This window comes from Onychostoma macrolepis, chromosome 09 (genome assembly GCF_012432095.1).
Source record: "Onychostoma macrolepis isolate SWU-2019 chromosome 09, ASM1243209v1, whole genome shotgun sequence".
Lineage (NCBI taxonomy): Eukaryota > Metazoa > Chordata > Actinopteri > Cypriniformes > Cyprinidae > Onychostoma > Onychostoma macrolepis.
In genome coordinates this window covers 13541903-13555786 of record NC_081163.1, presented here as the reverse complement: position 1 = coordinate 13555786, position 13884 = coordinate 13541903, and positions in this window count along the sequence as shown.

Here is a 13884-nt window from a genome sequence, read left to right as displayed (position 1 = left end):
ATCCATAACGGCCGTTAGTTGAACGGTATTCATTTCACTCCTCCCAGTCAGTAATAATCGACCAGCACCTGTCTTCGATTGGATATTTCAACGATGGAATCAAAAATCGCATATACGATGATGGTTACGGATTGCGTGAGAGGTTGTCTGAATCGCGCTTCCAGTCTAATGTTTCCCGATCTAATTAATGATACGTGATTCGAACAATCTTCATCGGGCGATAAATTAAATCTGTAGAGGGTGTATCCGTTGAGAAAATCCTGGCGATCTATTGCCAGGGGGTGATTTTTAAGATGTCTTCCGGTAGATAATACGAGTTGATAAAAGTCCCTCACGGCAGATCCGTTATCATATTCCGGCTGAAGGGGTTTGGACGGGATCTGTACACCGTCTCGATATAAAGCCAGAAATTCCAGGTTAAAATGTTTAAAAGCAAAGGGGTTTTTATCGTACGCGCCTGAAAAAGCCGTATTTTCTGTCATTGCTAAAATTATAGATTTTGGTAAAGTCCCCAAAAAAAGATTTTCTTGATTAGACACGCAAGATCCTACCGGTATAGAGAAATTCTTCAGACACACACGTTCTATGGGGTATTTAGCTGTGGTGGATAGAAGCGCTTGCGCATGTCCTAACCGTACACCCGGTGAAACCGAAACTTTTTTCACAAAAAGAGACGCTGATACAATGTTGAGTTTATAAGCGGTAAGGTCATCTCGCATCAAACAAAACTCGTCTTTACCTCTTGTCATCCGTATTCGAATGTCAGTACCGTTCAACATGAGCTTCTCCTGAAAGAATATATCGCTGTGGATAGGCGCTAATAATTCTACGACATTACTAGCATTGGTAAACGCCGCGCGCTTCATTAATCCTGTATTTTCTCCTGCGGGATCTGTGGCATCCATGTGACCCGGCGTGTCTTTGTAAAACAATCCGGCTGAAAAGACACTTTCCAGGGTGTCTTTTCCAAAATTGATCAGAGCCTCGATCAAGCACCTATAAGGGTACGTACTAGAACTCTGTGTTATTAAGCGATCGCCTAGAGAAACATCCACCTGCGAGAATATACACGCTCCGGGATAATTTATTAAACCGACAGGCGCACCGTCTGCTATATCGGTACCGTCCGGTCTGGTTATTTTGACCCGCGTGTATAACAGAGTGTTATTAAGGTCGATGTAATCTTCGCCCGTCCCTGCAATAAAAAATTCTAACGGCGATGAATCCGTTATTGCAGATAAAGGCGGTATTTCCACGTAGGTATTTTTTTCAATAGACGTCTGGGTCATAGGAACAGTAAATAAATCTAACTCGGATTTAATGCACTCCTCTGACATGTTGTGAAACAGAGACATGTTTAGAAAATAGTGTTCAGCGGTCTTTTGACACAGACAGTTTTCTTTACACGTTTCGCGCGGGAGCGTCGTGAGCGTTTTGCGACTGTACGCTTCTTGCTAGTGCGTTTAGCTTTCTTCACGCGGCCACTCCCCACGCACTCGCACTCGGGCGGTTTAAAAGACCGCGACATAACCATTAACCCGTTACCGTTTTGACCATTGTAGTTATTATTATCGTTATACGATCTCGATAGGGCTGTGGTTACAACGTCGCTAGCTATATTTCTCGCAGCTGCTTTTAGATGCGGTTTTGCTATACTAAAACCTCTTTTCAGAAGAGGTAGAGCGGTTCTGAAAAGCGCTTTGAAAATTCCCCCTATACCTGCCCCGTACATAACAGGTCCACCGGCATAGCCGGGTAACCCGTTACCCGCCTGGTTTCGGTAGTAAGCGACGTAGCGTTCGGGGTCCATACTCGTGTGATAGGTTTGTTAAAAATAAAAAAATAAAAATAAAAAATAAATAAAAAAACTACTTCACTGGTCTGAAGTGTAGTTTAACCACAACTTTACCGTAAGTGAAACGTACGTGTTTGTTCTGATCGTCTTTGATTTCGATGCATATGTCTGTAATATCAGATTTATTCACAGGTGCGTAATGCGGCTTATCGAATCTAACACTGACTATGTCGTTAGACGTTCCCTCTATATGTACAGTTCTCAGTAGCGGTACATGCGAGTCTCCGACTGATTGATATTCAATCATGTCCGTGTATATGTACATGCTATAAAAACCCCCTCTTATGTCGGTCTGATGCGGGGCGTGCGTCACGACAGGTGCATCATCAGGATGATCTTTGCGAGGCTGATTTACAGATCCTAGAGGCATGCCCGGTTTTAAACCTAAAATAATGGCCAACTTCCCGTAAAATATCAAAGACGTGTTCGTCGGTGCTTTTAGAAATATCCTGTTTTTGACATGATCGTAACCGAGGGTCACTCTAGGAGGTAGATTCGTATTTATTTCTCTAACCAGAAACAATACATCCTCGTAATATCCCGTTTTTAACGTATTGCATACTTTAGACACGTTTTGAAGATTTTTTTCTTTAATATAGATAATCACACCCGCATCCTCTTCGTAACGTCTCTCATCATAACTCAGTATGTCGGGGGTCGTGTTAATAATAAATGCAGCATCCTCCTCGTTAAATGTATACCAGGAAATTGGATAATAAAACTCGATCAGGCCTACCTCCCACTGGCCTTTGAGGTTCATACTTCTGGCAAGTCTTGTTTTGTAATTAGAAATACAGTTGTCAGGATACACATTCATAGACGCGTTGCAAGGAAGCGTAACGTAAAAACCTCCCTCGGTCATGACGTAGATTATTGCGAATGATATTTAAGATGACCTCACCGTTACTTTAAACGCTTCTGTAAGTCCGAGATGGAGCTTTCTGGCAACCATGACGTAAATTTAGTCGGCCATCCCCACCATTTCACTAGACAGAACGTTTTTTTCCCTCTCTTTTTACGATCTAAAATCTTCTCTATTTTAAACGATTTATCTTGATTCACAATAATTTTTTGTAATTCTTTTTCATAAAAACAACCTTCGATAATATCCCCGTCGTAGTCTTGTAACCTGTACACCGGCGGGGTCCGTGGTATACAGGCCGCTATAGTGAAAAACTCTTCTGTGTAATTCTGCTCGTACCCCTTAGAAAACACATTTCTGACTTTAGACACCCTAACCACATCGCCAATTTTATACCTAAAAACAGGTGCACCTTTACGCATCCTTCCATACAGATTATTAAACACGTCCGCTTCGTTTTCTTTATGAACATCCAGGGGTCGCATTTTAATGCTTTTGTGATAGCTGGCATTATACCCATCTATAAGGTCTTGTAAGATATCGTAATAACGCTTTGAATTGATGGCTGTTAAAAATCGCGCCATTCTGTCCCGAAGCGTGCGATTAAACCGTTCCACCACCGACGCTTTTACATCACTTGCCGTAGCAAAATGATGTATGTTATACTTTTTCATCAGTTGCTGGAAATGTTTATTAAAAAATTCAGTACCTTTATCAGTCTGTAATTTTTGAGGCACACGGTTTTCTTTGAGTATAGATTCGAACGCTTTTGTAACCTCCTTCCCCGTCTTATTCTTCAGCGGACGCGCCCATGCGTACTTGCTGAAAACATCTATACAAGTCAGTAAAAATTTTATATTATCGTTTTCTTTCGAGTAAGCAGACATGTCGACCAGATCTGCTTGAAACTGTACGTCTTTCCCAAACACCACGACTCTATTACGCTTGTATTTGACAGGTGCAGTTCTGTGTAAGGTATATGCGTCTTGAGCTGCTAGCCAGTCCGTAACTTCTTTATCATTCAGAGTTACGCCATATTCCTGTAACACTGCACGTTTTAACCGCTTTTTACCCCCCAAAGATCCGGGGTTTGAAGGATTGTAGTATGTTTTTTTCATTAATTCAGACATCTTACTCCACTGTTTTTTTCAAAAATAATGACAGACCGATTAGTGTCAAGTAGGTTTTATTTACAATCATTGTAGAAGGAGGGGTCAAACATTTAATATGATTGGTTATCTATATATTGAAGGAACTTCATACATGTTACAATATTTTTCTCTGTCATATGTTCAACTAATGTATCAATAATTTTACACACATCCGTCGGTTCATTTCTTGACAACGAGATCATACACACGTCGGTTACATAAGTACAAAGACATAAAATGTTACCTATTTTAAGACTTTCTTCAGATTCATGCATGATTTCGAGAATGTTTTTAACGGTCATACAGGGATCGTACCCCTTTGCGATGCATTGATTTGTCATAACTTTCCACTCATTCGACATACCTCGTATAACAGTCATTTGATTTTTTATTTTCATTAAACGTTTATTATTCACATAACAATCATTATTATCATCAATGGTCTTATACAATAAATGTATTATTTCTCTCTTAATTCGTTGTTTAAATAAGAGTTTTGCCAGACAGGATGTGATGCAGAGGTTTCCCATCTTCCTCAGGTTAGTCAGAATCCGCAGGTGTGCTTTTCTTCCAGCTGTCAACGGCGTCAAAAACAGCCTGTTCACAGTTTTCATCCACAAGTTTCGTCCTGAGTTCTGCCAATCCTCCCACTATGTACATCTCGTCTCTGAGTTCGCACAGAACAGCTTCGACAACGCCCTGAATCCTCTGGAGGTGTGGTGATAAACCGAACAGTTTCAAGGTTCTGGCCAGAATGAATTTTAGATCGGATTTACACACTTTACCCCTCAGTTCTTCAAAACAGCCGAGAAAATAGTACGCCGGTGCCTCATAGAGACACGAATGTTGTGTTTGGGAAGGATGGTCGACCGAACAACCATAGCAATTTTTTTTAAGCTGCCTGTCAACCAGATGTTCCAGAATGATCCCGACAACAGCTTTAATAATTTTATGGGCGGTCACACCGATGCGTCCGTCGACCGAATCCGAGACTGAATCGGAGTTTGCGGCGTCAGGTGCTGCAGGTTGAGACGGTGCGTACTTTGCCAGGAAAGCGAGGTTATGGTATCCGAACTCTGTACAAAATTTGTTCAGCCAGGTAATGTTATCCGTAGACGACCCCTCTGCGGACGCGACCTCGCCGCATACGATGCTAGGAGATGTTGAAGTATTTTCTTGGGTCATGTTGCGGGCGTTAGCGTTTTGAAAGTCTATTTCCTCTGAGAACCCGTCGCTCTGTATTTAATGATAATAGAATGTAGGCGGAGCTACGTGAACGCCTCTCCGACTGGTCACACACCATTCTGGGTGAAACAATTTCACTTTTATGTTGTTGTATCTGTCAAATGCCTCGCACCATTTAAACATTTTGTCAATCTTCTCAAATATGTCTTCTAACGCAGGGACATCTTTCCATTGAAATAAGAATTTAATTCTATAGTATTTGAGATGATCCTCTTCAGATATCGGCCATGCACGCTCAGGTAGGCCTTCAGTGTGATCGCTACAAAGTATATAAACGTAATCATCGGCGTACTTGTTAACATGGTCCCCCAGCACTCTGTATCTCATTCCAGGCGTAATGCCGTTCCACTCCCCTATGAATAGTGGTTCGTCGCAACCGTCTTTTAGATCGCGCCAGACATAGTTGTAAAATAAACACCAGTCTTTTACAGTGAAAAACAATTCAGGTTCTTTGCACGTGTCGTACGTGAACCTTTCATCATTGTCCACGGTACGCAGTCTGACCTCTCTGTTGGTCTTGTCAAAGTTGTAACTGCATACACGATTACCGGATAAATGAAGATCGTACTTAACATTATCCATAGACTCGTGGAGGAAATTGATCAAACACGGTCCATGTTTCATCTTCCTAGGCGCTAGAGTAAGATCGACCATAGCACCCTCAACGGTCTTCTCTGGAGTTTTAGGTAATGATGTTTCAGCCATTGTTGTAGAACAATTTTCTGTTTTTCCAATTCGCAAAACCTCGTCTGTATTTTGCGTCTAGGTGAAGATAGGCTATCCTCAACACTCCTTTTTTAAACACAATGTTACAACTGAAGCCGTCAGTACACCTACTGTTAGGGGGTGGCGGAAGGCGTGGTCTGGACTCAGCGGCGTAAACTCATTCTGAGTTTTGACGCGCTAGTGTGCGGTTATCTGCCGGAGGCTGCCTAAGATAGTCTGCACTTTTTCTTTTGTTTAATTTTTGTGACAAGATTTTGACTTTTTACTTAACGTTCGCTTCTGATTTTTTGTTTTGTTTTGTTTTTTGTTTTAGAATACGGGTAAGATAAGTCAGATCTATTTGCTGTAACTTGTGAGAAAAGCTACCTTTTAATCTGTAATGATAGAACGTTGTAAACGTCGCTTCTGATGCTTTTTGTTTGTTTTAGAAGACGGGTAAGATGAGTCAACTCTATATTATTTAACTTTGTAATGTTATGCTATTGTTTTAACTAAGGTGTCCGATGCTTTGTTTGTTTTAAATAAACAAACACGTACACTTCTACTTCTTTTATTTAACTTAAAACGTTTTAAACTAGTTAGAGTTCGTTACAACAACACTAGCAAGTCGTTGCTCATTTTACGTATGTTTTTTGTTGATATGTGTGCGTGAAAAACTCTAATAAAAACTTCCCTTTGTCCCGTTTAACACAGTTTCACAATTTAAAGTTTAAACACATAATAGTCTTCAATGGCCCACACAAAAACACGCTTCCCAAAACATTCATAAATACCTTAGAATCACTGGACAGTAAAAACAGATGCTCATTTAGATGGGTGGGGGCATGGACAAACAGGTGTCCAGTTTGGGTGGGAGGGAGGGGTGGGGGGTCTTATCTTTATGAGAGGTAATAAATCAAATTTTTTGACATTAGGTGCCCTGTGATCTCTCTCTCATAATGTCTTCCGGTCTGGCAGTACGTGGAAAAGGAGACCAGAGGCCGTTTTTTTTTTAATGGATGTCAATGGAGGAGAGGCTTCACTATGTCAAACGCCCTTTACAAAAAATGAAACGATTTTGAAGTTGGATGAGAAAATGAGATTGAGTTTTTCGCTCTTCCTTACCTTTTTTAACCAAAGTACACAGATGAAGAACTAACCGCGCAGGACTTTTCCAAAGTGATTACGCAATAAGTAAAGACACGCATGCGCATCGCAGAGCTAGTGCAAGATGAGAATTTGTGGTTAAAAAGTATATAAATGTTTTATTTTTTTAAGAAAATGACCGATTGTTTCGCTTGATAAGACCCTTATTCCTTGGCTGGGAGTAGAGCCCTTTGAAGCTGCATTACACTTTTTTTTAACTGCTTACACACAAAATCTTTACTTGTAACACAATTTCTGAAACCTGACACTCAAACAACAGAACCACATACCAAATCCGCAAAACCATACACTAATTCTCGGCCTTTGACTCATAAAACACTTTTTTTGCAAAACACAACACATCTTAATTTCCTTTTTCAAACACAAACAATCAAACACTAATTCATCAGTGCCTCAAACTAACTCCTCACATGCAAACACTCATTGCTTTACTTAACAGGAACCAATCATGGCTTTAGAATAGGCCTATAAATACACATCTACACAACTACACATGGTTGATGTATTTCTTTTCTTTCATACTGTGTTTTTCAACATCTCTATGCCAATTACTTTCAATCTTGTACAGAAATGTACATAGGAGCTCATGAAAGAAGAGCTTTAGGTTTTGAATAAATGTGTGTATTCAAAAATATAATATTATGGCAAAGGTGTTTGCAATGTAAGACAAATGTTTGCTTTTGAGATGTGTTTGTGATATTTTGAATGCAGTGCTTGATTTTGCAAGAGATGTGAGGCATTATGCATTTTGCGTATGCAATTCTTGGATTTGTGTGTAAAGTTTTGAAAAAAAAAAAAAAAGGAAAAGTTTTTAAAATGTGTGTAAGCAGTTGAAAAAAAACCTCCAAAAAACTGTAAAACTGCAATTTCGACCTTCAAACCGTTGGCCATTATTGAAGTCCATTATATAGAGAAAATTCCTGGAATGATTTCCTCAAAAAACTTAATTTCTTTGCAACTGAAGAAAGAAAGACATGAACATCTTAGATGACATGGGGTTGAGTACATTATCAGGAAATTTTCATTCTGGAAGTGAACTACTCCTTTAAAGAAGACTTTTAGAGAAGAATCAATGTTTGCTTCGTTTTGTCAATATAATGCTAATCCACACACATACACACCCTTACAAACATGTAAACAAGCCTCTCGTGAAAAACTGTGGAATATATGGTGGTGAAATAAAGAGTCAAGAAACTTTCAAGCTGTCTCTAAACAGACATTTGTGGTGTGTCCATGGTTGGGTGTGTGTGTTCATCACTCACTTCTGTGTGTGCACTTGGATAGGTGAAATGCAGAGGATAAAATCAAAGTAATGCACAATATGCATCTATTTATTTATTATTGTATGTAGTTTACAATCAGTTTGTGTACACCTCTGCATGTGCATATTTGTTTTATTAGTGTAATCACCATAATTTCCACTGTGGATATAATAATAAAAAAATCATTTTGGACAGTTGAATTGAATTGAAATGGTGATGAAATAATGCACAAGGCATGGTGACTTTTGATTCAAAATTGAGCAGTCCAAACATTCTCACTTTATGAATTTCGTTTGTCACATGCTGATTGTCATCTTTATGGTCAATGGTCATTTGATGGTGTGCATATTCCTTTTTTTTTATAAACAATGTCAATCCTGTCATTTAAAATAGAGCTATCTTTGCTATAAGTAGCTGACTAACTAGTCATGGGTGCGTTTCCCAAAAGCATCTTTAGCTAACTATGGTTGTTGGTTCCACTGACTTCTATTGGTAACGACGGAATTTGCGACCATACTTGTTTTTGGGAAACGCACTCCAGGCTAGTTAAAATAAAAAACACATTACCAGTAAGCAGAGGCGGACAGTAACTAAGTACATTTACTTGAGTATTGTACTTAAGTACACTTTTTGAGTATCTGTACTTTACTTAAGTATAATTTTTTCTGGAAACTTATGACTTTAACTTCACTACATTTGCAAGACAAATATTGTACTTTTCACTCCACTACATTTCTATCAAGGTCCTCGAAGTAGAAAGTGGTTACTATGTAACAGCTTTGAAAGTCTGGGTGATTTTTTTTTCCTTCTCCAAAATGTGACTTTCTTTTTTTCAGACAGTTTATCAGCAATCACTCTTGTAGAGCTACGTGATATTTATTTGCAACAATTCAATAATAAAAAGTTAATAGTGTGGCATATATTAGACACAATATTGTCTGATTTTGCTAAATTGTGTATGTGAAAATATTACCTATAAAGCCACAGAAGAACTGTTGTGCGTCTCCTAATAAAACATAAAGATTTTTTTTTTTTGAGGACTCAGTGTGACTCAGAAACCAGCCACAACACAACGAATTTAGCACAACACAACAGAAACAAGCCGCAACACAACGGAAACAAGCTGCAGCACAACTTAAACAAGCTGCAACACAACGAATTTAGCACAACACAACAGAAACATGCCGCAACACAACAAAATTAGCATACTGTAACACTTGAATTAACATTTGGTATAGCCTATGCTTCAACTGTTCTTTGTGTGATTTCACAATAAAAGCATACAAATTGTTAATAAACGATTATCTTTTATATTAAACCTAAACAAACACTCAGTATCCCACACTGTTGTGTTAGACACGTAACAAAATCACCACATTAATGTGTTTACTAAAGCAACACATTTTGTGTTGAATTTAAGTCAGTAGCTATGTTGTCCCTGAACACACTCAGAATGTGTTGAAAATAACACATTGTTTTTAACACATTGTTGAGAGATTTGTGTGTGTGTGTGTGTGTGTAGAGAGAGAGAGAGAGAGAGAGAGAGAGAGAGACTTTGAAACCCCCCCTTTTTTTTATTCAAAACAATTTAAGGGTTCAAAAATAAAAAATCTACCAATCACCGATTTGCTAATCCCACCCAATTCTTTTCGATGTATTGGGCTGTCCCAAAAAAAAAAACACCAAGTACTTTAAATCCATCCTCAGCCCATTTGCACTGTTGTGGCAATTTAGGTGGTCCTATATCCTCCCATTCTCCCAACAACAAAGATGCACATTTATCCCAATTAATACGAGCAGATGTAGCTTTCTGAAACGTATTCAAACAAGAAATAAGTTTAGCACCATCATCAGTGCTCTTTATTATCACAGTTGCATCATCTGCGTACGCTGTAAGCTTCACCAGGTCTACTTCTGGAGAACTTGGGACACCAATACCACACAGCTGTTTCCTCAGCATAGCCAACAGAGGTTCAATAGAAATAGAGTACAAAAGATCAGACAGAGGGCATCCTTGTCTTATTCCCCTGCAGGAAAGGTCTAGTTAAAGACCCATTAATCCGTAACATACTGTAAATATCACTGTACAGAAGCTTAACAAGATAAATAAAATGAGTACCAAAACCAAAAGCTTCCAGGGTCTTAAACAAATAATGATGGTCCACCCTATCGAAAGCTTTTTCCTGATCCAAGGAAAGGAATCCAATGTCCAGTTTGTGTCTTTGTGCAACTGTAATCATGTCTCTGACGAGAAAAAGATTATCAAAAATTGAACGTTTAGGGACACAAAATGACTGATCTTCATGGATAACATTTGTCATATATTTTTTTAAGTCTATTAGTTATTTTTTTTAGACAAAATTTTAAAATCAACACAGATCAGTGACACAGGTCGCCAATTTTTAAGGAACCCAAGATCTCCTTTTTTTTTGGAATGAATGTTACAACTGCCCTCCGACAGCTCAGTGGAAGTTTCCCTTGATTAAAACTTTCCAAAAAGACCACACACAAGTCCTCCCCAATCAAATTCCATTAAACAAGAAAAAATTCCACTGACAGACCGTCTAAACCAGGCGATTTCCCAGGTCTCAGCTCCTGGACAGCCAGAGAAAGTTCAGCAAAGGATATAGGATTGTCAAGGGTTTGTTGATCTTCCTCTGATAAATGTGGTAAATCACACAAAATTTGTTCTGTTGCTGCTCCATCACACATTTCAGCACAGTAGAGGTTCTCATAAAAGGAAAGAGCATGGGTACAGATTTCCTGCTGATCAGTTGTCACACCACCCTGGGGTAAATTCAGCTTGTGAAAGTACTTCTGTTCTATTGGTTTTTTTTCCAAGACCAAAGAAAAATACAGAGGGAGCATCCATTTCATTTAGCTGAGAATATCTGGTCCTTAAAAGGGCTGTTTTTCCTTGCTCTTCCAACAATGTCTTTAAAAGAAGTTTATTTCTCTCAATAGAATCAGCAGAGTCACCATGGCTGCTTTGCCTCAGAATGTCTTCTTCTAGTGATTTAATTTTTTCTTTAAGAGTTCTGGTATTATGGGCAGCGTATTGTTGGCAAAACAGCTTAATATGCACTTTGCCCATATCCCACCATTGACTTAATAAAGAAAAACTGCATATCTCCTCTCTCCAAGATTGCCAGAAAAGATTAAAAGAGTGAATAAAAGAGTGATCCTGTAATAATCTGTTGTTAGCATGCCAGTGTGATTTGTGGATTTTAGAAGACAGGACAGAAACAGCTACAGAAATATAGTGGTGGTCAGATAAAAAAGATGGTACTATTAAACTATTATAAAACCTACCACTATTACTCTTAGCAACATACAATCAGTCAAGTCTCACTCCAGACAAAGCATTGGTGTTAGTTTTTAATTCTCCATAAATCAACAAAATCCTGATAATCAATAAAAAAATGTAAAATTTCTGCAGAACTTGGGTGAGGTTCATCATGATTCCTATCTAGATCAGAGTTAAAGTGCAGTTAAAATCACCTCCTACTACCACAGTATTATCCTGTGGGCACTATGACAAAGCATCAGACAACTTTTTAAAAAATATCTTACGCTCTTGTCCAACATTTAGAGCATATACATTAAAAAAGAAAACCCCATTTGTCCAACCATAACATCTACTCTTAAAAGTCGACCAGGTATTATCTCAAACATAACCGGTTGATTACAGACACATGGAGAAAAAAGTATAGCAACACCAGCACTAAGATTAGTCCCGTGGCTCATTAAAATCTTTCCCTTCCAATCACAATTTCACTGTATCTGATTCAGTAAGTCAGAATGAATTTTAAATAATTAAACATAGCGAGTCTCTTTGTTGTGTCCCGACATCCATTTATGTTAAAAGATCCAATATTTACGAATGCCATGAACAAAATAATACTAGGGTATCCAAAACCCTCCCAAATTAACAATCATGACCCCATAGATATTTCATTAAAACGAGCTTTTCATCTTTTTTTTAACAGTGCTCATATGTTTTTTGAGCCTGTAACGTTTAGGTTGATCAAGCTCCTCCAATGTTGCTTTTTTCATAACCAGTGTACATGAATCAATGAAAAGCTGTAAATCTGGGAAGTATTTTTCAAGTTTTGGTCTTCGCTGGTTGAAGGTGTCATCAAGAAATTCATTTATTTGATGAACTGTGTAATAAGAATGCTTTACTTTAAGATTGTGATAATTCTCTGTAGAGCCTCCCTGAGATTCTGCTATATCAGAAGTGTCACTGTCAGAATCCATGGACTGAACTTCACTTCCTTCTATCAGCATACCAATATCACCCTGTGCCTGGCTGAGTTCAGATACCTGAGAATCTATGGACTCCTCACCAACCCTCACGAGCTCAGCACTCTCTATAGATCTGTCCAATTCACTGGTTTCACCGGGATCTAGGTCAGCGCTCTCTACTTCATCACACACCGTGTTATCATTTACACTTCCAACGGTAATCACAGGAGTATGTATCACATCGTTTATCAAAATTAAAAGAAATAAACATTTGAAATATATCAGTCTGTGTGTAATGAATGAATATAATATACAAGTTTCACTTTTTGAATGGAATTAGTGAAATAAATCAACTTTTTGATGATATTCTAATTATATGACCAGCACCTGTATATATATATATATATATATATATATATATATATATATATATATCACCTTTGCATCAAATTACAAAAAAAACAAAACTAGTTTACGCTAATGCAAGGGTTTTTAACGCAGTGTCTACTGCAATAAATTTGACATTGTTCTCTCTTCTGACTGCTGTTATCAGTTTGTCATGAAAACACTATCCTGGAGTTTTTCTTTTACTATTTGAGCAAATGGGAATGCAAAAAATATGTTTGTAGTTTTCTCCCATTCACTGCTTTGGAAGTTTGCCCAACTATGACGACTTCCGCTGCTGAGAAACCCGGAATGTGAAAAAGATCTATTCATATTTAGTCTAAGTACAGTGTGTAATGTTGTTGAGATCTTGTTTAAAACTTTGGAAGAGACAAATATGAGACCACCAGAGTCTTTAGGAGAAAGATCTGAGCACAGTGTGTGGTGGTGATGATGATGAGATCTCTTCTAAACTTTGGAGGAGAGAAATGTGAGATCCAGAGGCTTTAGTTCAGGAGAAAAATCTATACACGATGTGTGATGTTGTTGAGATCTTTTCTAAAGCTTTAAAGGAGACAAATGAGTAACACTTTATTTTGATGGTCCCTTTTGAACATTCTTTTGACATTGAGAAATGTTGCAACTACATGTCAACAAACTCTCATAAGAGTATTAGTAGACTGTCTGCTTCATATCTACTAACTCCTTATAGTGTTGGTCTCCCAACAGATATTCTACTGACTATAAGTAACTTTGCAAGAACGTGCCAACTTAATCTAACCCTAACCCTATCAGTCAACTAATACACTACTAACACTCTAATGAGAGTCAGTAGAAATGTAGGTGCAACATTACTTATAGTCAATAGAATGTGTTAAAGGGACCATCAAAATAAAGTGAAACCGACAAATGCAATAGATTCAGAGTCTCTAAGGAGAAAAATCTGAGCACAATGTGTGATAATGATGAGATCTCTTCTAAAGCTTCAAAGGAGACCATTGTGAG